General features: G+C 46.4%; 1 protein-coding gene across 7 annotated transcripts in view; it reads left to right on the top strand.

Annotated features, from left to right (window-relative positions):
* MGA (MAX dimerization protein MGA) overlaps nt 1-26,432 on the top strand; it is a 479,481-nt gene that overhangs the window by 322,284 nt on the left and 130,765 nt on the right. The gene's annotated exons all lie outside the window — the stretch shown is intronic.

Raw genomic sequence — 26,432 nt, 5'->3', positions numbered from 1 at the left:
GCATTTGAATACAGTATATTATTGATTAAAGTGTAATTGTTAATTATTTTTAAATGCTGTCTTTTTAAAAGCTTTGTCAAGCAGGAGCACATTGTCATCAGCCATTGCTAACAATGCAAACCATGTTGATTCTGTATTAAGTAACAGTAATATCTCAGGGAGGCGTTGACAAGTTTCCTTTGGAAGTAATAGCCAGCAGCAAAGAGCTCTGTCAACATTTATACATCATTTCCATCAAAAGTGAAGAATAAAGAAACAAAGATTTAACTTTAATTCTTCTTGGGGGTAGATGAGGGTACAAAGAATAAGGATTTGACTTCACATCTTCTACTAAAGACCCCTTTTAACAAGCCGTGCTAGGGTTTTTTATCGCCAGCTGCTGAGGTTAAAGTTCCGACGCTCATAGGAGTTCTAAGAGTGTCGGCGCTTTTACCACCACAGCCTATGATAAAAAACACTAATGCAGCTTGATGAAAGAGGCCAAAATGTCAGTATAAAATTGAGTACTCTCCTGCTGCTATTCCCTGAAGTTACGGGTTTCCCTTTCAATGCCTAAAAACTCTCTTAGGGCTTAAATTACTAAACCTGTTTTCCCATTCTGATTCTGTAGAGGAGGAAGGGTGATCAGTTGAGAGTTGAGTCCCCCCCACTCCAAACAGACTTGTTACCAGCAGCATGCTGGTGCTCTCCAATAGCTATACTTGAGGCAGTTTCTATGACAGATGTCCCTACTAGTCTTTCCATCCCAAGCCTCCACAATGTCACTAGCCAATTCACCCTCTCAATCTCTCCTTCTCCTAGCATCCTTACCAGACCAGTCCGGAATATATGAGTCGTCTGTCAACCAGCAGATAGAGTCAAAACAAAGTAGTTCCATGCCCTTTAAAGGCATCATGAAACTTTAGAATGCTCAGCTTTTCTTCGTTTTCAGCAGATGGGTTGGGGGGAGGCGCACATCCTAACAGCAGTGACAGGACGCTGCTTTCCCTGTCACTGCTCTTAGAGCTATGTGCATGTTTCAGTCACTTACTGAACGATTGAATTGGTCGTGTTTGCATGAAAATCATTTGCATGCAAACTTGATAGTGAATCAATTGCTGTTGGAGAATTGACCAGAGAATTGGCCAACAATGATTGATTGAGTCTCTATCTTTAGTGAATTTAGCCCATAGTAGTCTGTGCTCTAGGTGTCAACCCATAGTAGTCTGTGCTCTAGGTGTCAGCTTTCCAGCAGCCTGACTGAAAGGAGAAGACTTTTCTGCTTCAAAATGGTTCCAGAAGGGATCCAAAACTGGAGATCTTTGGGCTACTCAAGTGTCTTATAAATCAGAAACAAGCTAGCTCCCAGGGGAATGGATCCCAAGCTTTGAACATATGCTAATCCCTTGGGGTTTCAGGGTGTTGTCTGAGGATTGTCTGTTTCCACGTGCTGCGCAGCATGTGAGGGGGGGGGGGTAGTTGGAAGCTGCTGACTTCTCTCTAGTCCTTTGGGGGGCGTGTTAGTGCCCAGATGGTGCAAGAACCAAGAAAGGTTTTCAGGTTTGAGCCAGGGAACAGTTCAAGTGCATCCCTGGTGAAGCGCAGCCATGGCGCTTCTGCAAAATTCCAGAAAGGGATCAAATTTTAGTGGCAACCTTTGATTAAGATTGCTCATGAGCATCCGCAGGGGCCATTTGGATGTCTGGGACAGGGTTTTCTTCCTGAATTCATCAATATGATGTTTGAAGCTTATAGGATTAATAAGGGCTGCTTGAAACCCTTGGGGATCATGACCATTCCTTGAGCAACAGTACCGAATGCAAGTCAGAGAGGTCCAGTCTGAGGAGAGGGCTCTTTTTCACTGCCTTTAGTCTCCCAGTCAGGGTCCTTTGTAACAGGAGATGCTGCTTCAGCTCTAGTGGGTCCAGATCTGGTGGAGGCCCCTGATCAAGCCTTTAATGATTTTGCAGGTGATCACGGAATTCCCCCAAGAATTAAAAATAGAGACTCCACAGTCTTCTATTACATAGTGCTCACTTTTAAGCAGCACTAAAGCACAGACCACCTATTTTCCCTCTCATCATAACATTACAAATATGCTCACAGACAATTGGGAGGTCACGGAGGGGTCCCTTCAATTGGCCAAAGCCATAGCAAGCCTCTGTCCAATGGATGCTGAATTTAACCAGCCCTTGGTGCCACCTAAAGTGGTTTCCCTGGTGCCGCAGGTTACCAAGCGTACTTCCCTTCCTAGTGAAGGCAGCATGGTATTAAAGAATGCCCAGGACCACAGGCTGAATTTTGTTCATAAGAAGCTCCAAGGCTGTGACTTTGGGTTTAAAAGCAGCTGCAACGGCATCTCTTGTCGCTCAGTCTTACCACTCCAAGTCATACCATGATCTGGAGGTAATTGTTGGGAGGAATCACTAGATTTTAATGTCTGGAGTGGATTATGTAGCTGATGCTGTATATGTTCTTTTCAGAGTCATGAGCAAAATGGCTGCTTATTCCATTTCCATCCACAGGATGCTATGGATCAGAAAGTGAGCGGGACAGCAGACTTCAAGCTTCTAGGTGGTCAGGTTGTGGTACTTTTCAGACCTCCAGATGATATTGCCAGACCTCCAGACAATATTGCCAGACCTCGGGAGGGCCTTTGGTCCTGAGATATTTTCAATGCTCCAGACAAAGATTTGGAGGGACCAGGCATCCCCAATCTTCAGGATCCCACTCTGCCACAACTTCCAAGAAACAAATATGATGCCAAGCCATCAGCCAAACTTCCACGCATTGGCATGAGGTTATTGGCCTTTTGGGGAGTGTGGGCAGAGATCACCACAGATCGCTGAGTGCTGGACATTATAAGGGAAGAGTATAAACTTGAGTTCCTTCGTCTCTTCTTGGTCCTTTTTTCTGGATTCTCCAACTGGGAGACTGGAAAAAGTAGCCAAAATCTGAGCAACAATATAAAGGTTGCTAGATCTGGAAACCTTGAAGGGGCATAATCGAAAGGGACGTCTAAGTTTGTTTGCGTCCAACTCACAAGTCGTCCAAAGTAAAAAAACAGCTTAGGATACATTTTCGAAAAATACGTCCAAAATTTTTTTTGTTTCGAAAATCATCTAATTATACGTCCTGCCGATCTGATTGGCCAAGTCGCTAAAGCATCCAAAACGCCTAGAACAAGACCTGTTGGATGTGGGAGGGGGTCTGCAAAGTGATGGGCTGAACACCCAGACATGGCACCTAAATAGTGGGGTACCTTACAGGGCACTGTTGTAAACTTCACAAAAAGGGTGCCATGTCTTCTCCTCACTACAGCTCCCATAAAGGTCACGGTGAGCCCCCCAAACCACCTCCAGAATCCCCTAGACCCACTTATCTACCACCCTAATAGCCCTTATGGCTGCAGGAGCCATTTATATGCCAGTACAAAAGGGTTTTGGGGGTGTATAGGGGAGTGCACATGTTTAAGTATCAATGCAGTGATTATAGGGGCTTATGGGAATGGGTCCTCCTCTCTATGGGTCCCTAACCCACCCCAAGTTGACTTAAGCTTCCTCTGTGCTGGACGACTAGGCTTTCCTATGCCAGGCGGCCAGGTGATGATGGTCTGGAGGCTGAATTTTAAAGGTGTGATTAATATTTTTATAGGGGTGGGGGGGGGTCGGTGATCACTGGGGTAATGTGCTTATCTGGTGACTTTAGCCTGTATAACTTATACATGCTGTACGACTAAGTCTAAGCCGCCCACGTCCCGCCCAACTCCCGCCCTCGACACACCTCCCGAAACGCCCCAATTAGCTTTGGTCGTTCAGCGGCACATGAAGGCCTAGGTTGTTTAGAAATACGTCCAAAACCCGTTTTTAGTATCGGCACTTGGATGTATTTGAGAAATGTTCGTCCAAGTGCCGACTTAGGCCGGTTTTTGGACGTTTTTCTCTTTCTATTATGAGCCCCATTGAGTCTGTACCAGAGGAAGACTCGGGCTCCAGCAGATACTCAATATACGAGGGTGAATCATAAATTAAAGGCAATTGTTAAATTGTGCGATAACCAGAACAAAACTAGCAAAATGCAACATATACTGTGACCAGCTGTGGCCGGCTGGACAGGTCCAGAGACCAGTACCCTTAGTCACACCAATTTCAGCTGAGTGAAGAGCGAGGTATGAGTAGCTTGGTAAGTCTGCAATAATGTTCAAGAATTGTGACCAAACTCTCAGGTGTCCCAAAACCAATCTTTATTTCACATTGTGCTTGGTGTACCAAACACAAAACAGCAGTAAACCACACTGACTTTAAATGTAGGCCAAAAATAACAATCTTTTCTTCAGAATGAAGCAGAAGAAAAAATAAAACTCACTTTGCAACTATTGTCCAGCCTTTTGACTACTAGCTGGCTCTGCACACTGTCTCCCAGCAGCTTTCTTTCTGAAACCCCCAGGTCTGAACCGGTATTAGAACCTTTCAGGGCTATACTGCTTCATACCAATCTGCTCAAACACTTTTGCTTATAATGGTTTTAGGGTGGCCTTTTTCACTGGGGAATTTTCCTTGGGGTTTTATTAGACAAAACAGCACCCCCAAAAGGTTGGGATTTATATCCGCCCTGAAGACTTTGTTACAAAATCCCAACTAAGATCCCAATAGATTTTTAAACCATAACCTACACAGTGCTTCCTGACCACCATGCCTGTTTTCCCTTGCAACCATAATTAGCAAGTTCTTCATGCAGGGCAAAACAGATCCAAAACAGCCTTGCCTAATCTTTGCCTTGTACAGTCTCTCTTCAGTGTTTCATGCAGTCACAGCTATGAATACAGCACTTGCTACTGGTAACTTTTAAACAGGGCAATACAGGCACTTCAGCTTTAAACATAAACAGTTTCTGTTATAAACCATCATACATTTTCCTGAGAGTCCTAGCTCACCTCCATTAATTCAGGGTCAGTAGTAAATGCAAAGTCCTGTTCCATTTCTTCAGCACTTAATTCCTCACTTATTTCAATTTAATTTTCATCTGTATATGAGATATGTCCAAGATCTTGCCAGTCATGGCCTCCTACCTGACCCAGCAGTGTACAAGCAGGCAGTAAATTCTCACATGTGGGTGACGTCATCCAAGCATATGATGCAGCAAGGCAGAAGGGACAGAATCTGGAATTGGTAGTTGAAGAGAAGGGCACAGATAGAAGGGACTTACCAGCTGAGTGGAACTCACCGCAGAGGGGAGCATAAGGGAGCTTTCTGGTGCGTGCTCACAGTCTCCCACCTTTCCCTGGCACCCTGATATGACCTTTTTAATATCAGCGCAATGTGACTATCTGGAAAGTGCTCTTATGTTAGCGAGGACCATGTCTCACTTGTACCTTTTGCCACTGGAGTGCCCGCAGGTTCTGGATCAGCCCAGATTGGATTATTTGGTTACACAGCTGCCTGACTACACTTCTCTACCCAGGGAAAGTTGTATGGTGTTTCTAGATATGCAGCACTACCGTGTGGATATTGTCCTCCGGAAGCTTTTTGATGCAGCTGCTTTGGGCTTTCAGGCTGCTTTGGCGGCATCTGTTGTCACACGCGCTTTTCTGTCTTGCCTATGCACCCTGGAGAGTGAGGCTGTAGATTCCTCGTACCTTCTCCAAGATGGTGGTGGTCGTAGCAGCTTACCTGTGAGAAATGGGTCTGCAGGTTCACCCTTACTTGGACAACTGGTTGATCAGGGCTCCCTTGGTTGCTGGTCGGATCACAGGTGCTAGATCTTGAACTACAGAAAAAGCAATGTGATGCCCACACAGTCCCTGGAATATCTGAGAGTTCTCTTCGACATGACTGCAGGCCATGTGTATATTCCAAGGCATGCAGACTAACTCTGTGTGCCCAGATTTCTTCCCTTCTGGAATTGCCTGCTCTTTCGGGTGGGACTAGCTTCAGGTTCTGAGGTCTATGGCGACCAATGAAGTAAGGGCAAGGGTGCATGTGCATCCTCTCCAGCATGCCTTACTCTCTAACTGGGCTCTGCACAGGATGCTTTACAGACCTGTCTTCCCTGGACTCTGGAGTCTTGTGCCAGCATGGCTTGGTAGCTTCTTCTGCAGTCACTCTGCAAAAGTATTCTGCTTCAGATTGCCTCCTGGATTGTGGTGATGATAGATGCCAGCCTTCGGGGCTAGGGGGCCCACTTCAATCTTTGTCCCATCCAGGGGTGTTGGACACCCTCTCAGAGGAAATGGTCAATCAACCAGTTGGAGCTGAGAGCCATTCGGCTAAATCTGATGCAATTGCAGAAGACTCTGGAGGGCCAAACAGGGTATTCTCCAACAATGCAATGGCAGTAGCCTTTGTCAATCACCAGGGAGGAACCAAGAGCACCCCTCTGGCTCAGGAAGCCCGCCTTCTGTTTCTATGGGTTGAACGTCATCTCCAAGCGCTATTTGCAGCACATGTGGCAGGAGTTGAGTGTTCAAGTTGCTTTCTCAGCAGACAGACTCTGGATCCGGGCAAGTGGGCCATGTCCACAACAGTGTTCTACACCATATTGCAGCTGTAGGTCTGGCTCCGCTTTGACCTCATGGCCACAGCAAAGAACAAAACAGCGGATCATTTCTTCAGTCGAAGATCCTAGTCCAGAAGAGAGGGTCTCAATGTTGTAGTGTAGCTGTGGCCTCAGGAGCTTCTCCTATATATCTTTATCCCAGGACAAGCAGGCAGCATATTCTTAACACATGGGTGACGTCACCGACGGAGCCCTCGGTACGGACCTTTTAACTAGAAGTTTCTAGTTGGCCGCACCGCGCGTGCGCGAGTGCCTTCCCGCCCGACGAAGGAGTGCGTGGTCCCCAGTTTCTTCGTTTCCGCGGAGCGAAGAAGACGCGTGTATTTTTTCAACGGCCGTTGAAATCACTTTTTGCCTTCCCGCTCGCGCTTTTGTTATATATTTTTCTTCCTCTACCTTCGGGTTTCCTTTTTCTTTCAATTGCAAAAAAAAAAAAAAAAAAACTTTGATTTTTATTGTTTCTTTCGTTTTTGCCCCGGCGGGGCCTGTTGCCATTATACAGGCCTCGGACTTCGATTTTGCGGAGGCTATCTTCCCCTTCATGCCCCCGCAGGTCGGTTTTAAGAAGTGCCAGCGGTGTGCACGCCCGATCTCCGTTTCTGACCCACACAATTGGTGTTTGCAGTGCCTGGGTCCGGAGCATCGGGCAGATTCCTGCACCCGCTGTGCCACTTTACAAAAACGTACACTTAAAAACCGAAGAATCCAGCAAACCCTGCTCTTCGGCTCCGAGTCGGCGATGGATTCATCACCCTCAACGGCGGTACCGCAGAAATCGGCACCGTCCAGCTCGACACCGACCGATCCCGCATCGGCGCCACTGGCGCCAGGTAAGCCGGCTAAGAAGCCTTCCTCTTCCCTCGAGCGCCCTCCAGCTACGGTGACGACACCGTCCATACCGGCATCGCACCGGTCCCGTAAACGCTCCGCCCCGATAACGGTGAGTGCCTCGTCATCGGCCTCCTCATCGCCGGGGCGTGGAGCGGCATCCAAGGAACCGAAGAAAAAGAAAGCGGTTCCGATGCCACCCCTGGATGACCGTATCTCGGCCATTCTGCAAACTCAGCTTCAGGAGCAGTTGAAGAAACAGCTTGAACAACTGCTACCCTCTATCCTGGCACCGCTCCTTCCGGTACCAGACCGGCCCGAGCCCCGCACCGAGCCCCCGGTGTCCACTCCTTCGGTACCGGTAAACACCTCGATGCCGATCCTTTCGGCCCAACAACTTCCTGATGATCCTGTGGTTCATTCTCAACCCACAGTGGATCCTGCTCGGCACCAGGCGGTACGGCACTCTTCTCGGGACCGAGAACGACGCCGATCGTCCTCCCCTGGTGCCGTTTCGGTGCGCTCTGGTAAATCTTTGTCCAAGACTCGCCACACCGCACCCTCCACCCCGGTGTCCCGACACGCACCAGAGGTCAGGGATCCTGATTTATGGGAGGAGACTCCTCTCGGTACCGAGGAGGATCCCTCCTCATCTGATGAGGAACCATCGGCACCTGATGCCACCTCTAAACCTGAGCAGTCCTCTTTTTCTAAATTTCTGAGGGAAATGTCTGCTGCTCTGTCACTTCCCCTTGAATCTGACTCCAAAAAGTCCCAAGCCTTTTTAGAAGCCTTAGACTTTGAGCAACCTCCTAAAGAGTTCCTCAAACTTCCCGTACATGACATCTTACGGGAGACATTCTACAAAAACTTGGAAAATCCCCTCACGGTACCGGGAGCTCCCCGTAAACTGGACAACCTTTACCGTGTCATCCCTATTCCAGGATTCGACAAATCTCAATTGCCCCATGAGTCCCTTCTGGTGGAATCCACCTTAAAAAAGACTCAGGGCTCCAGTGTCTATGCCTCTACCCCTCCTGGCAGAGAAGGTAAGACCATGGACAAGTTTGGCAAGAGGCTTTACCAAAATGCCATGCTTGCCAACAGGGCAAACAACTATTCCTTCCATTTTTCCTTTTATCTCAAACACTTGGTCCAACAGCTGTCTGCCCTCCAGAAGTACCTACCTGAGCGCAAGGTCCCGCTATTCCAGCAGCACATATCTGGCCTTCTCCAAATGCGCAAGTATATGGTCCGCTCGATATACGACTCCTTCGAGCTCACCTCTCGGGCCTCTGCCATGGCTGTAGCCATGCGTCGCTTGGCCTGGCTCAGAGTCTCCGACCTGGACATCAACCACCAGGACCGCCTGGCCAACGCCCCCTGTCTCGGGGATGAGCTTTTTGGAGAGTCACTGGATTCCACCACCCAGAAACTCTCCGCCCATGAGACCAGGTGGGACACCCTGATCAAGCCGAAAAAGAAGGCTCCCCCTGCTCGACCCTATCGGCCTCAATCATCTTACCAGCGGAGGTTCTCAGCCAGGCCACTCAATCCACCTCCCCAACAATCTCGGCGACCCCGTCAACAGCAGCACCATGCCCAGGCTCGGTCTCAGGCCACTCAACCCTCCAAGCCTCCTCAGCCTGCTAAACAATCTCAGCCCTTTTGACTCTTCTCTCCAGGGCATAGCCAGTCATCCACCCTCGCTGCCTCTTCCACAGCCTATCGGGGGTCGTCTCACCATTTTCTCAAGCCGTTGGGAAGTCATCACGTCGGACCAGTGGGTCCTCAACATCATCCGCCACGGCTACTCTCTCAACTTCCAGACTCTGCCTCCGGACAACCTTCCCGTAGAGTCTGCTTCAAACTCATCTCAAACCCCCCTCCTCCTGAGGGAGGTTCAATCCCTCCTCCTTCTCAATGCCATCGAAGAAGTACCTCCAGATCAAAGGGGGCAGGGATTCTACTCCCGCTACTTCCTGGTACCCAAAAAGACGGGAGACCTCCGTCCCATTCTCGATCTCAGGGACCTCAACAAGTGTCTGGTCAAGGAGAAGTTCAGAATGCTCTCCCTTGCCACGCTCTACCCTCTTCTTTCTCAACACGACTGGCTATGTTCCCTGGACCTCAAAGAGGCCTACACTCACATCTCCATCAATCAACATTCTCGCCGCTACCTGCGGTTCCAGGTACTGCACCACCACTATCAGTACAAGGTGCTACCGTTCGGCCTCGCCTCCTCACCCAGGGTCTTCACCAAGTGCCTTATAGTGGTAGCGGCCTTCCTCAGGTCTCACAACCTCCAGGTGTTCCCCTATTTGGACGATTGGTTGGTGAAAGCACCTACGTCTCCACTTGTGCTACAGGCTACTCATCACACCATCTCTCTCCTCCACCTCCTGGGGTTCGAGATCAACTACCCCAAGTCGCATCTGCTTCCCACCCAGCGACTTCAATTCATTGGAGCAGTTCTGGACACCACGCTAATGAGGGCTTTTCTCCCCTCCGATCGCAAGCAGACCCTGCTCCTTCTCTGCCGTCAGGTACTCATGCATCCCTCCATTCCTGCTCGACAGATGATGGTCCTCCTGGGTCACATGGCCTCGACAGTGCATGTCCTTCCTCTGGCTCGTCTCCACCTTCGTACACCTCAGTGGACGCTCGCCAACCAGTGGTCACAGACTACGGATCTTCTTTCTCATCCCATCTCTGTGACATCATCTCTTCAGCAATCTCTCCAATGGTGGTTGAACTCCTCAAATCTTTCCAGGGGTCTACTTTTCCATCTGCCCCCCCACTCTATGATCATCACCACAGATGCGTCCCCCTACGCGTGGGGAGCTCACCTGGGAGATCTACGCACCCAGGGACTTTGGACCCCACAGGAGCGTCGTCATCACATCAATTTCCTGGAACTCAGAGCCATGTTCTACGCCCTCAAGGCTTTCCAACATCTTCTCTGTCCTCAAGTCCTCCTCCTATGCACAGACAATCAAGTCGCCATGTACTACATAAACAAGCAAGGCGGCACCGGATCTCGCCCCCTTTGTCTGGAGGCTCTGCGCATCTGGACCTGGGCCACGGACCGCAATCTCTTTCTCAGGGCGGTCTATATCCAGGGCGAACAGAACTCTCTGGCCGACAATCTCAGCCGCATCCTTCAACCTCACGAGTGGACGTTGGACCCTCCGACTCTACTCTCCATCTTTGCTCGATGGGGCACTCCGCAGGTGGACCTCTTTGCAGCACCTCACAACCATCAGCTGCCCCAATTCTGTTCCAGACTCTTCTCTCCTCACCGTCTGACCCCGGATGCATTCCTGCTCGACTGGAGGGATCGGTTCCTCTATGCCTTCCCTCCACTTCCTTTGATGTTGCGGACCTTGTCCAAACTCCGCAAGGACAATGCCACCATGATCCTCATCGCCCCTCGGTGGCCTCGTCAACACTGGTTCTCCCTTCTGCTTCAACTCAGCTCCAGGGAGCCCATTCCTCTTCCTGTGTTTCCTACTCTACTTACACAGCAGAATCAGTCTCTACTACATCCCAACCTGTCTTCCCTCCACCTGACAGCTTGGTTTCTCTCGGGCTGACCTCTCCTGAGAATCTATCTCAACCGGTCCGCCTCATTTTGGACGCCTCCAGGAAACCGGCCACTCTCCAATGTTACCATCAGAAGTGGACCAGATTCTCCTCGTGGTGTCTCCGGCATCATCAAGAACCCACCTCTTTGGCGGTGGAAACTGTCTTGGAATATTTGCTCTCGCTGTCCAACGCTGGCCTCAAAACCACCTCCATCAGAGTCCACCTCAGTGCCATCACTGCGTTTCACGAGCCTATTCTCGGAAAACCCCTCACGGCTCATCCTCTGGTTTCAAGATTTATGAGAGGGCTCTTCAACATCAAACCGCCTCTCAAGCCTCCTCCCGTCATCTGGGACCTGAATGTGGTTCTCTCTGCTCTCATGAAACCTCCGTTTGAGCCTCTTGCCACAGCTTCATTCAGGCTTCTTACATGGAAGGTGCTTTTCCTAATTGCCATCACCTCTGCCAGGAGGGTTAGCGAACTGCATGCACTGGTTGCCGACCCACCGTTCACTGTTTTTCACCATGACAAGGTTGTTCTGCGTACCCACCCTAAATTCCTTCCCAAGGTGGTCTCGGCTTTTCACCTCAACCAGTCCATTGTGCTTCCCGTCTTCTTCCCTAAGCCTCACTCGCATCCTGGAGAACAGGCGTTGCACACGCTGGATTGTAAGCGTGCCCTTGCTTACTACCTTGATCGTACCAGAGCTCACCGAACATCCCCTCAGCTCTTTTTGTCTTTCGATCCCAACCGTTTGGGCCGTCCTGTCTCCAAACGGACACTTTCAAATTGGCTTGCTGCCTGTATTGCCTTCTGTTATGCTCGGGCCGGTCTCTCACTGGAAGGATCTGTCACGGCCCACAGAGTCCGAGCTATGGCTGCTTCTGTGGCTTTCCTCCGTTCCACGCCCATCGAGGAAATCTGCAAGGCGGCCACTTGGTCCTCAGTTCACACGTTCACTACTCACTACTGTCTGGATGCGTTCTCCAGACGGGATGGACACTTCGGCCAATCTGTGTTACAAAATTTATTTTCCTAATGGCCAACCATCCCTCCTCCCTCTTTGTTAGCTTGGAGGTCACCCATGTGTTAAGAATATGCTGCCTGCTTGTCCTGGGATAAAGCACAGTTACTTACCGTAACAGGTGTTATCCAGGGACAGCAGGCAGATATTCTTAAGTCCCACCCACCTCCCCGGGTTGGCTTCTTAGCTGGCTTATCCTAACTGGGGACCACGCACTCCTTCGTCGGGCGGGAAGGCACTCGCGCACGCGCGGTGCGGCCAACTAGAAACTTCTAGTTAAAAGGTCCGTACCGAGGGCTCCGTCGGTGACGTCACCCATGTGTTAAGAATATCTGCCTGCTGTCCCTGGATAACACCTGTTACGGTAAGTAACTGTGCTTTCCTCCCTGGATCATGATAGGCCAAGCCATTCGGTGGATCGCGGTCCATCTGGACCACATCATTCTGGTGGTTCCAGATTGGCCTCATGGACTGTGGTACGCAGATCTGATTTGTCTTCACTAGGGTCAAGGCCTTTGGCTGAGCGCCCATCCAGACCTACTTATGCAGGGTCCGGTCTGCATAGAGGACCCAAGTTGGTTTGCTCTTTTGTCATGGCTCTTGAGCATGCAGCCTTAGAACACAAAGGTTATTCTGCTATGGTTATGGGCATTCTTTTTAAGTCTAAGAAGTTGTCCACCGTTTCTGATTACGCTAAGGCATGGAAGGCTTTCCAACATTGGTGCGCTCAGCACCAGATGATCCCTTATGTTTCTGTTTCAGACTCCCACTGCATTTCCTCATCTTCCAGTAAGCTTATTGAATTACATTCCTCCTCACTCATGCACACATCTCACTCTGGTTGAATAGCACTTTCTCCAGATAGAGAATTCAGGTCGATGCACTACTGTGTACTTATAGGGCTGTAGAGCTATATACCATCTTGTCAACCATGGGTTGCTATTTTTCATTTGATCTAACCAGGTTAATGGTGCCTGATCAGTAATCATTGTAAAAGCTCTACCTTCTAAATAGTACCTCAGGGCTTCTATCACTCATATAATGGCAAGACATTTTTTCTCAATGGTTGAATATCCATGTTAATTCTGATGCAGTTTCCTGCTGAGGTACATTGTCAGATGCTCTTGCCCTTGGTGTTCCTGTGATAGTACAGGGCCCAGTTCCCCTTGGGACGCGTCAGTCTGCAGAATAAAAGGCTTTTTGATTCTACTCCCTTAAGAATAGGGGCCTTACATTAGCTTTCCTTTAGATCCGGCAGAGCCCTCTCCTCTGTTTCTGTCCAGTTAAATTGGTTTGAAAAATGTTTTTTAAGCATTTCTGTCAATGGGGCCACCCTACCGGAAAAAGAAGGTATGAATCTCTGATAATATCTGACTAACCCCAGGAAACCCCTTAACTGTTTCTTCATTTGAGGCCTAGGGAATTATCTAATACTTTCTTTAGAAGGGGCCTGACAACCCTCCCTACTTGGTACCCCAAGTATTTTACTTGGGATTGCCTAGACATACACTTTTTGGGTTAACTATTAAACCAGCTTTGCATACAGCATGCAATACAGCCCGAATTGCCTGCAGGTGGTGGTGAATATGATTAATATACAGCACTTTCACATGGACAGTGCAGAATAAGGCAATGAAAATAACAGCAAAAGCACAGGCAAGAAGTCCTAAACTCAAGAGAGGTAAAAGCCTCAGATACAAACCCTCCCACCCCACAATGGTTTAAGGTGGTCAGGCAAAAACTTCATAGGCATAAAAAATAAACCCTCCCCTGGAGTGTCTACAAGCTCTGTGCAATGCTGTGTTTAAGGTGGAAGAAAGAGTGTAAATAACTTCTTTCATGATCTGTACACCAACGGTGGCCAGCGTTTCACAATTCTGCAGCCTTAGGGTGTAACCAGCTCGATCAGAACTTTAGCGTGGGACTCACGAGCACATCTCCGTGCTCAGTAAGATCCATATAGACAGATGAATAGGCGCTATGCCCCTCCAAGACTTTGTCCACCATGTTCTGTCACAAAGCCACTACATCATGAAAGCCGAACGGCATCTGTGTGAACTGATACAGCCCTTGTGGTTGTATAAATGCTGTCTTTACCTTAGATAACTCCTTTAGGGGAATCTGCCAGTATCCCTTGCAGAGATATTAAGGCAGACAGATATCGGGCCCTTCCCAATTTATCCAACAAATCTTCAATTCTAGGCTTTGGATAGGCATCAAACTCCAAGATGGCATGTACTGGCTGAAAATAAGGAATCTGATACTGCCAACCTTCTTGGGCATCAAGATTATGAGGCTACACCAAGGACTGTTTAACTCCTCAATGACCCCTAGGTCTAACATTTGTCAACTGCGCCACCATACTCTGCCTATTTTCTGGCAATTGGTATGGCCTCTGCCTCACAATTTTCCCAGGAGGTGTAATAATCTCATGCTGGGCAATAGCTATCTGACCAGGTTTGAAAGATAACACCCCTGAAAACTGTCCCAAAACCTCTTCTAGTTGTTTCTTCTGCTTCTCGGACAATTCCTTGGCAATCTGTACCTTGCCGTCTTCTCTTAAATCTGCCACTTATGGGCCAAAATCCTCTTCACCACCCTCTTCTGCCTGACTGTACAGGACTGACCTTTATTTTCATAATTTTAGAATATTTATGTGAAAGGTTTGCTCATGTCCTTTCTCATTTCAGACTGTATAATCCACTTTGATCAATTTTTGGGTCACCTGCAGCAGGCAGTGAACTTATATGGGTCCAAGGGAATCAGCACTAAGACCTTCTGACCCACTTGTAGCTCTCAAGTTTGGGGTTTCTTATCATAATACCTTTTCTGTTTTTCCTGTTTGCCCTCCCAATTGAGCTGACTAATTCTTGCCATCTTCTAATCTTTTGTCTCATTCCTTGGATATACAAGACTATGGGTCTGCTTTACAAAGCCACGCAGCAACATCCCCGAAGCCCTTTAAATCTCTATGGGCTTCGGGGCCATTACCGCGCAGCAGCTGCTAGCGCGACTTTGTTAAACAGGTCCTATATTTTGGCCGGGAGCATCCTGTGGCTCCCAACATTCCATTAGGACATCATGCAGTCCCCGTGGAGGTCTACCATAAAATAACTCAAAGGGTGACACGCCCAGGGAATCTTGGATATTTTCCATAGCTTTATATAGGGCAAAAGGTACAAAGAGGTCCCAGTTACTTAGGTCCCCTTCAGCTTACTTCTTAACCATCCTCTTCAGGGTTTGGTTAAATCTCTCAACCAATGCATTTCCCTTAGGATGGTAAGCTGCAGTTCTAATCTCTTTTATGTCAAAGGCAGCAATGAAAGATTTCAATACATTGGACTGAAAAATGTGTTCCTTGGTCAGTGACCACCTCTCTAGGAAAATCACTTGGCAAAATAGTTTTTAGTTAGTTCTAAAGCAATGGTAGGTGTGGCTGTCGATCTTAGAGGAGTTCCCCATGGAAATCAGGTGGCATGGTCAATAATGATTAAGATACACTCATATCCCCTGTGACTTTTATCTGAAGGGCCTACCATATCAATTCCTAACATAGCCAATAGCTCCTCAACTCTAGGCAGTGGTATTAAGGGTACCTGTGGGGGTTTGCAGTCTCTCAATATTTGGCAGGGGCCACATGAATCATAAAAATCCCTCACTTGTTTGTAAATTCCGGGTTGGGAGGTGTGGGTGGGAAGCTGGTTGGGCTGTTGGGAAAAGAAAGGAAGATGGCGGTTTGGGTGTTTTGAGGTTAGAAGGGGTCTGGTACTCATGTACTGTGCTTGGATATAATCTCTGGGGACTGTTGGGGTTTCATTGTTCAGAGTTGAGGTACTGGGGGAGGGGGGTTGCTACTAGGACGGCTCCTCCTCCCCAATTTTTACAATATCTGATTTTCTTTTCTTTCTATATTCTGTTGGGGGGGGGGCTATGGTTAAATTGATTAGTTGGAATGTGGACTGTAGGGGAGAATCTCTTTTCTGATTAAGAGATCCAAAATTTTATAGGCCCTGCAGCGACATAGGGCAGACATTGCATTATTACAGGAAATACGGAACATGCCAAACAAAACTTGGTGAGTAGGTCACTATGTGGCCTCACCGGCACAGGGGAAAAAGGTATGAGTCATCATTTTGTTTCATAAAGGATTGCTTTCCCAGATAGAATAGATGTGGTCTGATCAGGAAGGGCATATTGTGTTGTGTAGGATATCTTTACATAATACAGTACTCCATTGGTGATTGGCAATGTGTATGCCCCAAATAAAAATGATCCTGCTTTTAATACAAAATTGATATCTGCCCTGTTGTGCTTTAATATAACCCATTTGGTGTTGGGAGGGGACTTTAGTAGGGGATCCAATTATGCATCGTTCCAAATGGACTGGCTTGGTAGGGATATCAGGTGAGAGAGGCCTCCTCAGTATGAGTGCTGCTTTGGGATTGCTGGATATTTGGTGATTTTTGCATCCTAATGAATGTGATTACACCGATCTTTCTCCGGCCTATTCCTCTCAATCTAGGATAAACTATATATTCTTACTAGTATTTTAGCCCGTTACATTAACGGGTGCTAGAATATATGTCTGTCTATCTGTCTTTATTTCTGTCTCTCTCTCCCTCCCGCTGTCTTTCTTTCTGTCTGTCTCTGTCCCTGGCCCCCTTTGTCTGTCTATGTTTCTGTGTATCTCCCTGCCCCTGTGTCTTTCTTCTTTTCTTTCTGTCTCCCTTCCTCCCGCTGTCTGTCTGTCTGTCTTTCTTTCTATCTGTCTCTCTCCCTGCCTCCTATGCAGCAGCATTTCTCTCCCACCAGTTCCCTGTGCAGCAGCCAAAGCAGCATTCCTTCCCCCTCCATTTCCCTCCCCCCACACCACTTCCCTGTGCAGCAGCAGTAGCGTTTCTTCTACCCCCCCTTTCCCTTCCCGCGGTCTGTCCGGCTCCCTTAGTCCCTTACGGCCCCCCCCTTCTCTTCCCGCGGTCCCGATTACGAACCTGGTGATTGCAGCAGCGTGTGCAGCAGTCTGCACACGCTGCTTCGGGTCCTTCTACTGCCCTGATTTACTCTGGCACGTCCCTGATGACATCATTAGAGACGCGGCAGAGCAAATCAGGGCAGTAGAAGGGCCCGAAGCAGCGTGTGAAGACTGCTGCACACGCTGCTGGAATCGCCACATACGTAGTCGGGATCGAAAGGGGAGGGAAGGGGGGGGTGCGGTGGCAAAGGACTAAGTGAGCCGTCAGACCTCGGGAACGGATGGGAGGGTCAGACCGGTGAAAAAACCTTACCGAGTGGGGAGCCGGCAAAGGAGTGTTTTCTGCTGCCGTGAGCGTGGGGTCTGTTAAGCGCGCATGCACACTCCTGCGGCCACAGACATACGGAACACGCAGCTAGGAGTGCGCATGGCGGCTAGCGTTTTATTATATAGGATGTCACAACTAATGATACCTAGGGTGGTGAAAGCGGAGATTGGACCAGGAGATATAACAGATCTTGCTTATGATGTGGGTGGACTGGGATGGGCCTGCTCGGGACTTCAAGGATCCTGCCTGACGGTTCCCACTGGATCTTTATACTGATCCTAGATTTTCTGAGTATCTTTTGAAATACTGGAAAAACTATGCATCAGATAATGATGCACATCGGGCGGACCCCACTTTGTTTTGGGAAGCAACAAAGGTGGTTTTACGAGACTTTATCATTAGTTATTCAAGCCATAAAAAGAAAGCAAGGGACAGATAAATTTATCTTTTGGAATGTCTTCTTCTCTAATAGCAGAAGAAATTTGGCTTTAAGCACTCCACCCCTGATAAAGAGCGATTGCTTACCACATAACTTACTCTTAATACTCTGCTACATCAACGGGCACTGAAATTGATGCTGTATTATAAGTATAAATTTTATAGACATGGAGAATAAGGGTGACATGATGTTGGTCCGCTTGGTCTGTAAACCTGTTCTGTATCTGTGCGATGCTCAGGGTCAGGAATATACAGACAGTCAGGAATATACAGACAGTCAACATATCTGCACTAGTTGTATGCTGCTCAGGAGGAACCTGGTTTGGATACTCTATGTATTTGGAAACAATTGTTTTTCCCCACTTGTCTGACCTGAATTTTTGTTGCCCCTATTTCTGAGGAGGTAGTGGATAGGTCTATTACTAAAAGTGCATTACTAAAAGCCCCAAGTCCCGACGGTTTTAGGGCAGAGTTTTATAAGATCCTCCGCTGTGATATTACCATGCCGTTGGTTAAAATGTTTAATCAATGTATAGAGAGTTGAGCTCTGTCAGGGAGCATTCAGGAAGCCCTGATTGTGGCTTTGCCGAATATGGGGCGGAATTCTCTGCAACCAGAATCTTATAGGTCCATCTCACTTCTTAACTACGAAACTATTGGCTAATAGACTGATTCAGGTATTGTCTGATTTGATACACGACTTGCAGGTTGGCTTTGTACGGGGCCGTTATATTATTTGTAATATGCGGCAACTTATTGTGGCTATGGAAGCAGCAACTAAAGATCGCAGGTCTTCTCTGGTAGTCAGTTTTGACGTGAAGGCCTTCAGTCAGGTCCGCTGGGATTTCCTTTATACAGTGCTTCATTCCTATGGGGTTCAGGGCTATTCGTGCAGGGCATTCATACTTTTTATAGGAATCCTTGTGCTCATCTTTGGGTAAATGGCCACCTCTCTGATCCCTTTCCTATTTATAAAGGCATCAGGCAGGGCTTCCCCCTTATCTCCTTTGCTTTTTATACTTACACTTGATCCACTTATACGGAATCTATGCCAATCCAGAGATTGAGGGGTTGCATTTGGGAGATCACTTGGGATTTTGCTAGAAATTTTTCAAGAATATGGAGATTTTTCAGGTTTTAAATTAAACTTGGATAAATCAAAAGCTGTCTCCTATGGAAATTTTATGTAGGGAGTGGGGCCCTTCCTTTCCTCTTAGATGGGCAACAGACTCTTTTTGGTATTTGGGAATTTTGCTCCCAAGCTGGATTGCTGATTTGTATAATCTAAATGTCCATCATCTTTTGGATAGTACTAAGAGAAAGTTGGAGACTTGGACTTCCCTCCCGTTAACGTTTGCTTGCCAGATTAGTCTCTATAGGATGTCTGTATTCCTTAAGTTGTACTTCCTATGAAAATATGAATGGGGGATCTAAGTAGTTTATACAGAATGATTCACAATTTTTGTTGGGCGGGTAGAAAACCCAAGCTTCCATTGTCCTGGTTATTTGGAGGACGGGAGATAGGTGGGTTGAGGCTACCAAATCTTAGGACTTATAATAACGCCTGCTTATTAAGACATATTTGTGATTGGGTGCAGAGGAGTCAAGACTGTGGCCATTTATCTTTTGAATTGGCATTTTTGGCTCCTTATCATTTCACTTCTCTATTGCAGGTCCCATTATGCATCATTCCACCCCATCTTAGATCCAGTTGAGAGATGCTTAGTGAATACTGGTCCTCTGTTTGGGAGGTAACTCAAGGGTCTCTGACTTTTTGCTTATTCAGGGGAACTTAAGAGTTCCCTCCAGGGATGGAGAATAAAGCTTTTTCCTTATGGGAGGCCTCGGAGGACTCTGTTCTAGAACATTTGTTAGAACCTGAGGGTGGGTTTCCTTCTTAGCAATTTTCTCAGCAGGTTCTTCCAGGTTGGGGACACTGTTTTGCCTTTCACCAACTTAAACACTATTTTCTTTCCTTAGACTCTGCTGTAGTTGCCTTTTATTTAGGTACTAAATTACAGGTGTTGTTTGATGCTGTTACTCCTGATTGTCCTTCGATTTCAGGTATTCATAAGGCTCTAGTTTCTAGCAGACCACCAAAAAATTTTTCTTTCTTGAAAGCTAGTTGGGAACAAGATTTGGGTACTTCTCTAGCTCACTGGGATGTGGAGGCTAGTTTGCAAACCATATCTACTTGTCTATAGTGCCTCTCTTAAGAGAATGTAGGTATTGCTTTTTTTAATGGGCCGTACTTAATTCCGTCACAGCTCCATCACATGGGTTATTTAACCATTGATTTGTATCTAAATTGCTCTTTGGAGAGTGCTACTTGTATACATGTTTTTTTGACTTGTCTGGGTGTGCACCTCTTTTGGAAGCGGATATATACATATATGCGACGGATCTTGGGCCAGGTAGTGCCCTGTACCCCTGAGCTGCTGTTACTGGGATTGTCAGGGGCCTATAGTTGATGGCAGGGGTCCTTACTAGTGCTGCCCGATTCACGACTTGAATCGGTTCACCGATACGCGTCGGGTGAATCGATTTGAATCAGTTTAAAACAAAAAAAAAAATCAGCCTCCCGATTCGGTAACTGACCCTCCCCCCCTCGCCCCCTAAAGCAGGAGCAGCAGCGCTGCCTCTTGCTGGCTGGCCGCACCTGCTTTAGAGGGCGAGGGGGGAGGGTCATTCGGGAAGTGCTTGTGTCCTGCTTCCCCCAGGGCTCCCGCTGGTGTCCAGCTTCCCCCCTGGCCCTCCCGCTGGTGTCTGGCTTCCCCCCTGGCCTCCCACGCACCATTTACCTTCTAGCAGCAGCTTGCAGAGAAGATCGCTGGGCTAGTGATCTCTGCAAGCTGCTATAGGTCTTTGGAGCTGTTTCCACTGCTGCGGTCCAGCCCCTTCTCTGACTTCAGAGGCAGGATCATGGCAGAGAAACAGCTCCGAAGACCTATAGCAGCTTGCAGGGATCGCTAGCCCCAGCGATCTTCTCTGCAGGCTGTTGTTAGTAGGTAAATGGTGCACAGGAGGCCAGGGGGAACATGCAGGCCTTGCGGGGGAGAGGGGGTGCACAGTAGTGCTGCATGATTCACCGATTCAAATCAGGTGAATCGATTTGAATCGATTCAATTAAAAAAAAAAAATCGGCCTCCCAATTCAGTGGCTGATCCTTCCCCCGTGTCTTCCTAAAGCAGGAGCTGCCTCTTGCTGGCCATCTGCTGCTGCTCCTGCTTGAGGGGGGAGGGTCGGTCAGAAAGGCCTCCCCCAGCTTTCCTGCTCTTACCTCCTTTATACTAATAGTGCAGCTTGCAGGCTCGCTGGTGTTATAGCTATCCCTTCAGCTGCCCGTGGTCCTCAGCGGCATGTTCTCTCTGCTGTGATCCTGCCCCTGACATCAGAGCAGGGGCAGGACGTAGCAGGAAGAATGTACCGCTGAGGACCACGGGCAGCTGCAAGGATCGCTATAACACCAGCGAGCCTGCAAGCTGCCCTATTACATAAGAACATAAGAAATGCCTTCACCGGATCAGACCGAGGTCCATCAAGTCCGGCGATCCGCTCACGCGGCAGCCCATTTAGGTTCTCTATTATGAAAACCTGAAATTACCGTATTAGCGGTAAGGAAGTGGGGAAGGTGCAGGCTTGCAGGAGGAGCAGCATTTGTTCCCGGCGGGGGGAGGGGAGGAGAAAATGTGCCTTCACGGCAGGGGGGAGCAGCGTTCATTCCCGGCGGGGGGAGGAGAAAATGTGCCTTCGGGATGGGGGGGGAGCAGCGTTCGTTCCTGGGGGGGAAGCAGACCTTCTCAGCGGGGAGGAGGAGAGAGTGCATTCCTGGGGAGAGCAGGTCTTCGTGGCGGGGAGCAGGCCTTCAGGGCAGGGAAGCAGGCCTGTGCAGAGGGAGGAGGAGGAGGAGGAATAGTTCCTTTGGTGGTTCAGAGTCTTAAACGCGAGAGACAGACGCGGGCCAACAATTCAGCGCAAGACTTCAGTGCGCCGCAGAAAAACCTTCTTTCAAAGGGCTCCGACGGGGGTGTGTTGGTGGGGAACCCCCCACTTTACTTAATAGTGATCATGCTGGCGTTGGGGGGGTTTGTAACCCCACATTATACTGGAAACTTAACTTTTTCTCTATTTTTAGGGAAAAAGTTAAATTTTCAGTATAATGGGGGGGGGTTACACCCAAAAAACAAATACTATGGAAGTGTATAACAAATAATTTTGACAACAAAAACACCTCCAAAAATCAATCACTGTACTAGTTCACAAACTGCTCAATGCCAAGCCTCAGAGACCTAGTATTCAAGCAGCAAGCTGCTAGATACACAGTCAGGTCAAAGTCTCAATCACTGGCTAATGGCATGTACATAAAGGTACTAAATTCTTTTTTGTTTTTTCTTGTTTGTAATTTTTAAATAATCATTTTAAGTTATTTAAATAAATGTTTTGTTAAAAACATCAAACATTCAGCGATAGTGCATGAACTGAAAAAAGCACTTATCTTTAAGAAGTAACTGTCGGCACTGCACTTAAGACCCAACGGGGCCACCGTTTCACCTGCACTGGCTTTGTCAGGGGAAAATGCAAAAACAGTGCCTAAAAAAGTTAAAGAAATACATAAATAATTAAAGAATGTTTGAAATTGAGGCATAACTTTAAAACAGTGCTTAAACAGCAAACTTATGGAACAGGATTTGACCTTGTTTCAAACAGACTACTCTCAAAATGGCGCCGGCGATCATGAACGCCGGGCCATTTAAAGCCCCCAATCCGGGGCAGTTGACTGAATGACGTAATACACGTAAAAACGTGATATGATGTAAATCAGTAGCGGAATAAATGTAATCCTTTGCAAATGTCACTACTGACGAACGGAACTCATTGAAAAAAACGGAACTCATTGAAAAAAATATTTTATAAATGTAATGATGTATATTAGTAATAAGCAGACCAATCGATCTTGTCGTTTAACCCTATTGGAGATAATGACTGTAAAGTAAAAATCCAGTAAGTTTCTTTTTGTCTTAGTGCTGATATCCTGTCACCTCCCCTCTCGTTCTTCCTTACCGTATCAATGATAAATCCCTTTAGGTTGTTAAATGTGTGAGAGACATCTATGCAATGTTGTACCAACGGTTCCTTAATATGCATCCTTTTGATATTGGATTTATGTTCGGTAAGACGTGTTCTGAAAGGTCTTGTTGTCATGCCTACATATATTTTAGGACATGGGCAGATGATAATGTACATTACATGGTCAGACTGACACGTACTGAAATTCTTGAGTTTGTAAATATTTTGATCAAAGGGATTAGTGAAATCTTTCATTTGCAAAGAAAAATCACAAAAAGAGCAATGGCCACATTTGTAGTGACCCAAGGGTAACATTGATGATATTGATTGCTGGAAATTATTTCTGCTTAAAAATTTTTAAAGATTTTTACCCCTCGAAAAAGCAAATCTAAGTTTTGTATCCTTGAAAACCGGGAGAGATTGTATAATATCCCAATGTCTTCTGATAACTCTCATAATGTCAGAACTTGACATAGAATTTTTAAGACACAAGTGGTGAAAGTGTCAACTTGTGTGGAACTCGTTTGTTTGAAATCATTTAACAAAAGATCTCTGTTGTTAAATTTGGCTCTTCTGTAAGCATTGCTCTTTTTGTGATTTTTCTTTACAAATGAAAGATTTCACTAATCCCATTGATCAAAATATTTACAAACTCAAGAATTTCAGTACGTGTCAGTCTGACCATGTCCTAAAATATATGTAGGAATGACAACAAGACCTTTCAGAACACGTCTTGCCAAACATAAATCCAATATCAAAAGGATGCATATTAAGGAACCGTTGGTACAACATTGCATAAATGCCTCTCACACATTTAACAACCTAAAGGGATTTATAATTGATACGGTAAGGAAGAACGAGAGGGGAGGTGAAGGATATCAGCACTAAGACGAAGAGAAACTTACTGGATTTTTACTTTACAGTCATTATCTCCAATAGGGTTAAACGACAAGATCGATTGGTCTGCTTATTACTAATATACATCATTACATTTATAAAATATTTTTTTCAATGAGTTCCGTTTTTTTCAATGAGTTCCGTTTGTCAGTAGTGACATTTGCAAAGGATTACATTTATACTGCTACTGATTTACGTCTCGAGAATCTCGGAGAGATCAGGAACTAAGGCCTTGCGCATGCGCAGATGCTCAAGGCCCAGCGAACAGGAGGACAGATCTTCGGGCACCGGCATGTCCTGTGTGTTGGTGCCGGTGCCGGGTGCCAGATGGGGGTAAGTGATGTGTTCGGGTGGGTGATGGGTACGGGGAGGATGTCGGATCACGGTGGGGGGGGGGGCGACGTGAGTGGGGGGTTGCCAGATCACGGGGAGAGGCGCTCGTACATTGAGGCAAGCTCGGTTTCCGAGGCGCCGATTTTCAAATGTTTTGCTCGTTTTGCAAAACACTCGTAAACCGAGGTACCACTGTGATAGATTGGACCAAAACAGAAAAATGACATTGATGGAAAAGAGATCTGACCTTCCTCAACATTCATAAGCTGAAAAAACATTTCTTAACCAGAGAGTTTATTTGATCCTTAAAAGTAAGAGAAGAATCAAAAAGTATTCCCAAAATCTTAGAGGAGAACCCAATTTGTAGGGATGCTCCAGAATCCAAAAGTACAGTGGAAGGAAGATGATCCAATTTTGGGCCTAACCACAGAAGTTTAGTTTTAGCTTTATTTAGCTTCATCTGGACAGACATAGCCCAAGTTTGAAGTTTAGAGTTACAGTGATTTACTTTAAAAGTTAAATTGGTAATATTTGGGTCATTCTCAATCAGTATAAAAATGTCATCTGCATAAGTAAAAAGCATTTCCCACGCTGACAGCTTATAAATATTCAAAGTTGTCATATAAAGATTGAACAAAATTGGGGAAAGCGGAAAGCCCTTGGGAACTTCACAAGGAGGTTGCCAGGAATTAGAAATATTACCATCAATATTAACTAAATAAGATCGGGACAAGTAACATTGTCTACTTGGGAATATCTAAAAAAAATGTGAGAAAACTGAGAATAGTTCAAAATACGGCCATCCGTCTAATATTCGGACTAAAGAAGAGCGATCATGTTAGTCCATTCTACAAACTCCTTCATTGGTTACCAATTGAAGCACGAATTCTATTCAAATTCTCCTGCCTCTGCTATAAACTAATCTGGGGACTGGCCCCCAGCTACCTACTACCTCACTTCGAATTCCACTCCTCTATTAGGCCTACCAGAAACCGTAACCTCTTTACCTACCCAAATATCATAGGCTGTAGATATCGCACCTTCTTTGATAGAACATTCAAATTCCAAGCAGGTAGACTGCAAACTTGGACAGGCTACTTCACTTATGCCGCCAGAGAATCATATAGTATCTTTAGGAAAGAACTAAAAACCACATTGTTTAAGAAATTTATAACCTAACCAGACTTCTCCCCTAAAATCGGAGCCTCCTCCCATCCCAAGGAGTCCGTCTACCCTCTTCTGCCAAAATTTCTATCTTTAATTGTTATCAGTTTTTCCCACTGGTGCCCGTCCTTCGTTCAAATGTACCAACTTAACAACTTACTTCTCATCAACATCTTATGTTATCTTTTTCACCTTCGCAGCCTTGCACCTTTGTAACTCAAAGCGCAATCTCCTTTCTCTTCTCCTACTTATGCTCTGAATATCGTCGACTGTATAATGCTACTCATTGTGAAACCATGTAATAAACAGCCCTGTAACTCTCCTGTTACTATCACTAGATGTTCAATGCTATACTCTGTAATTCGCTGTCTGTACAGTTTCTCTTCATTGTAAACCGCCTAGAAGTCGCAAGATTGTTGGCGGTATATAAGAATAAAGTTATTAATATTATTATTAAAATTTAGAAAACCAAACAAGAACAACCTGATTAAAACCGATATCTGAAAGTAATTGGAGCAAAATGTCATGATGTACTACATCAAACGCCGTGGACAAATCAAACTGAAGCAAAATTGAACATTTATTTTGAAGTCGTAGTTGTTGGATTTTAGAAAGAAGAGAGTAAAGCTTCAGTTCTAAAATTAGAACAAAATCCAAATTGAAAAGGTTGAAGTAATGAAAATTTCTCCAGATAATTAGTAAGTTGACCCGCTACAATTGATTTTAACAACTTTGTCAACAATGTTATATTAGCAATTGGTTGATAATGTGAGGGGATAATGGGGTCTAAATCTGATTTTTTCAGAAGGGAAAGGAGAGTTATTTGCCCCACAGATTGCGTAAAGTATCCATTTTCCAATGAATAATTTAATAAAATGGTCAACCAAGTTATGTTCTGAGAAGAAATATTGAATAAAAGATATGACGGAAAAGGGTCCAATGAACATTTACACTTTCTCAACTTTTCACATAATTTGGATACTTGGTATTCAGAAACTGGGTCAAAAGAACACCAGTAAAGATCAACTGGTACCTCCAGTGTAGAATTATTTGAATGAGAGGAGAGGAGAGATTTCCAATATTTCCTGCAGGAAAAGATTGCCTAATGAGAGAAATTTTGTCTTGAAAAAAAACAAGCTAAGACATTCGCAGAAGGAGATAATGATTGCTCAGACTTTGAGTCAGAATTAGTCAGAGTATGCCAGAGTTTAAAAAGAGTACTGCTCTGATTATTAGACTTAGCTATTTTGCCTCCATAA

This window comes from Geotrypetes seraphini, chromosome 7, assembly GCF_902459505.1.
Source record: "Geotrypetes seraphini chromosome 7, aGeoSer1.1, whole genome shotgun sequence".
NCBI classification, from domain to species: domain Eukaryota; kingdom Metazoa; phylum Chordata; class Amphibia; order Gymnophiona; family Dermophiidae; genus Geotrypetes; species Geotrypetes seraphini.
This window is presented reverse-complemented; position numbering and strand designations above follow the sequence as displayed.